Source organism: Berghia stephanieae, chromosome 1, assembly GCF_034508935.2.
Source record: "Berghia stephanieae isolate SIO BIC M18660-M18661 chromosome 1, UCSD_Bste_1.3, whole genome shotgun sequence".
Classification (NCBI taxonomy): Eukaryota; Metazoa; Mollusca; class Gastropoda; order Nudibranchia; family Aeolidiidae; genus Berghia; species Berghia stephanieae.
Window position 1 is genome coordinate 25,159,343 of NC_088360.1, and position 5,000 is coordinate 25,164,342.

A 5,000-nucleotide genomic window follows, 5' to 3' on the forward strand; every position below is an offset into this window, starting at 1 on the left:
ACAATAACAAAGACATGAGTGACGTCAACTTCGTTCTATCCATCGATAGAACGATGTTGACGTCACTCGGGTCTTTGTTATTGTTTATGAATAATTCTCACTTAACTCCCATTCTCCCATAGTGTTAAAATGAGTAAATACAGGCTTGTAGGCTTATGGTCTTTGTGATGTTGGCATTAGATCTCTTGTATAGACAGTATGCAGATGACGTCACTCAGGCCTTTGTTATTCTTTTTGCCATCCGCGTTTGTGAGTTGTTCTCACTAAACTGTATTAACCAGACTATAAGAGTTCATGGTTACACAGAGTTTGTGTGTTGGTTCGTTATACTTCCGGATGGCAATGATGTGAACTCCTTGGCCAAGCGCATTATATCTATAGATAGTATGCGCTTGGCTAAGAAGCTCATAACATTGCCATCCGGAAGTATAACGGACCAACACACAAAACTGTGTGTAACAATGAACTTTTATAGTGTGGTTGAAACAGTTTAGTGAGAATCACTCACAAACGCGGATGGCAAAATACAATAACAAAGGCTTGAGTGACGTCATCTTCGTTCTATCTATATAAAAGCTTTCATCATCATCATAATCATCATCATCATCATCATCATCATCATCATCATCATCATTATCATCATCATCACTATTATTAATATTATTATTATTATTATTATTATTACGGTATTATATTATTATTATTATTATTATTTTATTATTATTTATTATTATTATTATTATTATTATTATCATTATTATTATTATCATTATTATTATTATTATTATTATTTATTATTATTATTATTATTATTATTATTATTATTATTAATATTATTATTATTATCATATTTGTTATAATTACTATATCATTATTATGGTTATGATTATGATGATTATTATTATCATCTATTATTATTATTATTATTATTATTATTATTATTATTATTATATTATTATTATTATATTATTATTGTTATTATTATTATTATTATTATTATTATTTTTATTATTATTATTATTATTATTATTATTATTATTATTATTATTATTATTTTATTATTATTATTATGATTAATAGGAGTAGTAGTAGTAGTAGTAGTAGTATAGTAGTAGTAGTAGTAGTAGTAGTAGTAGTAGTAGTAGTAGTAGTAGTAGTAGTAGTAGTAGTAGTAGTATAGTAGTAGCTAGTAGTAGTAGTAGTAGTAGTAGTAGTAGTAGTAGTAGTAGTAGTAGTAGTAGTAGTAGTAGTAGTAGATAGTAGTAGTATAGTAGTAGTAGTAGTAGTTAGTAGTAGTAGTAGTAGTAGTAGTAGTATAGTAGTAGTAGTAGTAGTAGTCGTTGTCGTCGTCGTCGTCGTCGTCGTCGTAGTAGTAGTAGTAGTAGTAGTAGTATTAGTAGTAGTAGTAGTAGTAGTAGTTGTAGTAGTAGTAGTAGCAGTAGTAGTAGTAGTAGTAGTAGTAGTAGTAGTAGTAGTAGTAGTAGTAGTAGTAGTAGTAGTAGTAGTAGTGGCGGTTGTAGTAGTAGTAGTAGTAGTAGTAGTAGTAGTAGTAGTAGTAGTAGTAGTAGTAGTAGTAGTAGTAGTAGTAGTAGTGGCAATTGGATTCAGTAGTCTGATGTCACGCCGCCTGGCAACGGCGGCCATCTTGGTTCTAAACAAAGAAAATCATTACTTTTTATTCTTCAAGCTGGCTAGAACTTTTCATATGCCTTGTGACCAGAATATGTAAAAGTCAAAACACGATCAAGTTTATGGGGTTTTTTTCCCTCTCGATACGCTTTTATGCTCGCCGGAGAAATATTTCATACGGCGTCCGCCATTGTTCCGATAGTTTAGAGCCAGTGTTGCTAAGTTACCATGCGTCATTATGAAGGAAGTGACGTTACGACTATTGAATCCTATAGTAGTCCGCCCAATAACCTCCTGAATCAAATATTGGTATGAAATGAATTTTGTGCCGTCATAGTCATAGTTATAATAATAGTATATTAAATAGATAAAGCCAGAGGGATGTGAAGATGGAACGGGTTAGAGGTCAACAACCAGCGGGGGTCGTGTGTGAGAGAGTTTGTGTGTGTGTGTGTTGGGGTGCCTTATACCTCCAAGCTCGCAGACCCCCCAAGGCCATTGTTTTGATATAACAAGTCAACAAATATGTATTATTACCATTACCATGCACCTATACTTATTTTATTTACGCCTCATGACGCATGACTAACGCGATAGTACAGCACTATGAAAAAACATCGTATCAGCATTTTGGCTAGAAAAATAACTTCCTTAGAAGTGACATAGGACGAGAGACGCATGCGCACAGCCAACATGACGTTCTCTCTCTAATAACTTTTCCGCCGGTGACGTCACAGACTATGGGTGACGTCCAATCAAGGGACGTTACTCTTCCGCTAATCTCATTTCCTATAGTCTCAAACGGTAATATATCGGAATGAAGGAGATGCTAAAGTGTTAAACTCTAATTTTCGTATAAACTTATTGGATTTTCATATTTGAGACTTTTTAATAAGTTGGAGCCATCTGGATTTTTCGATAGTAAAACAATCCTGGCCAAAATCATGAAAGGTATTTTGTCGATGTAGAGCCAAATCCTTAATTCCCGTAATATTCTCTACATCTTTGATGACTGGTTAATGAGAGATAGAGTCATAAACATGTAATCTCTCTCTCTCTCTCTCTCTCTCTCTCTCTCTCTCTCTCTCTCTCTCTCTCTCTCTCTCTCTCTCTCTCTTTCTATCTGTCTATCTATATATCTATCTATCTATCAATTTATATGTGTGTATGTGTGTGTGACTATCTCTCTCTCTCTCTCTCTCTCTCTCTCTCTCTATATCTATATATATATATATATATATATATATATATATATATATATCTATCTATCTATCTGTGTGTGTGTGTGTGTGAGGGAGAGACTCTCTCTCTCTCTCTCTTTCTCCCCCCCCCCCCCCCACCTCTCTCTCTCTCTCTCGCTTCCTTTCTTTCTCTCTGTGTGACTCTCTCTCTCTCTCTCTCTCTTGGTTTTGTCCTGGCTCTAGATAGAGTCCTTGGCTGGGAGGGAAACAGTCAAATGTATAGTTATTGTGTTGTGATATGTTATTTTGTTTCTTGTAAATCATCTCTCTGTTATCTTATATTTGTGGTTTTGAATTTATATTGTTAGTATTTGAGTGTATTCCTCTTAGTGGGATCCTGTGCTTGTGTTTGGATGAGAATTGGATCCAATAGTCTGATGTCACGTCGTCCAGCAATGCTGGCCATCGTGGTTCTAAGCAAAGAAAATCGGTACTTTTTATAGAGAGCCTGTATAGAACTTTTATAGAACTTTTCATATGTCTTTTGATCAGAATGTGTAAAAATCAAAACATGATCAGATTTATAATGTTTTGTTTTTTTTTCCGCTGGATACGCTTTTATGCTCGTCAGAGAAGTATTTCATAAGGGCGTCCACCATTGTTTCGATAGTTTAGAACCAGTTACTAAGCTTACCATGCGTCATTACGAGGGGAATGACGTTACGACTGACGTGTATTATAGTTGATCTCAAACTATGCACAATGATAGTAGGCTGTTGGAATTTGCATCTGTTCTCTATTTGTACCATTGGCATTCCTCTTTGTCTTACTTTTCTTGTGCGCTTTTAATTGTAAATCCATACTATTTTTTTAACTATCCCATTTTCTTCCTTTCCACTGGCGCTGAAATTGTCTTAATGTGTGTCGCAAGCGTCGTAAAACACTTAAAAACAAACATCTCTCTCTCTCTCTCTCTCTCTCTCTCTCTCTCTCTCTCTCTCTCTCTTTCTCTCCATCAGTCTATCGATCTATATGCCAATCAATCAATCAATCTATCTATCTATCTGTCTCTATGTCTGTCTATCTATCTATCTATCTATCTATCTATCCATCCATCCGTATATCTATCTTTCTATATATTTGTCTTTCTATATAGCTAGCTATCTTTCTATTTATTTATTTACCTCTATGTCTGTCTACCTATCTATCTCTCAATCTATCAATCCATCCATCTATCTTACTGTATATTTATTATCCATATCAATAATATGTTTATGTGTTGTGTTTGTGTGTATGTGTGTGTGTTATGTGTGTCTGTGTGTGTATGTGTGTATGTAAGTCTATGTGTGGAGCGTTAAATAACATTACACATTGTAATCGCATTGGCAAAAGCTTCCGATTCCAACTCTTCCTCCAATCTAACTTATAAAGAAAGACAACTCAAGAAAACACACAAGCCTTAAAGGATATTTGCGGTTATCTCTTTCAATGATGGGTGGAAAGTCGACTTTACTGGTTGTGAAAATCACCTATTCATATTTCGATTTCCGGATATAGGAATGAATATTGAACGTCGTATCTAAGTATTGTTTTGTTTGTTTGTTTCGTGAGACTTCTGCCAACACTTTTTAAAAAAGAAAGAATAGAATAAATATGTGATCAGTCTCTAATCGATATCATGTCGGTATGACCGTAATGCTTAAAATTGAACTCTGACCTTTTTAGATTATAGTCAAAATTATCTATGCCTTTATTCAGGGGAGCGAGTTTCATTTTTTCACGTTCAAAAAGCTGACATTTTCTTAATCTGTATATATGACTGGATAACTAGAGCATTCCTACTTAATTCCGTTTTAAAATGGTGGGAGACACATAATATTATATCACTGATCAAATTTGATTTAGATTCACTTTTCGACATCTTGTCGGTACTCACTCTCACTCAATTATTAATCCTCACCGTGATTGCTAGCACTTGAGGCGATGAAAGTAGATAATGGTTATGTTAGTAAAAGACGAAAGACCCACGAGTTTTGGCAGCGACTAGACCAGGGACTATTACAGACATGCCTGCTAGAAATTGGAAAATAATATAGTAGATATAAAAAACTACCCTTTAAAATTACCAATCTGTGTTTAAATACATTAAATTAATGCTTTAACTCTCTCCTTACTAGCCACTTTCATGAT

At 34.2% G+C, this 5,000-nt stretch overlaps 1 protein-coding gene across 1 annotated transcript in view; it reads right to left on the bottom strand.

Annotated features, from left to right (window-relative positions):
• LOC144965034 (uncharacterized) overlaps positions 1-5,000 on the bottom strand; it is a 33,837-nt gene that overhangs the window by 3,451 nt on the left and 25,386 nt on the right. The window lies entirely within an intron of this gene.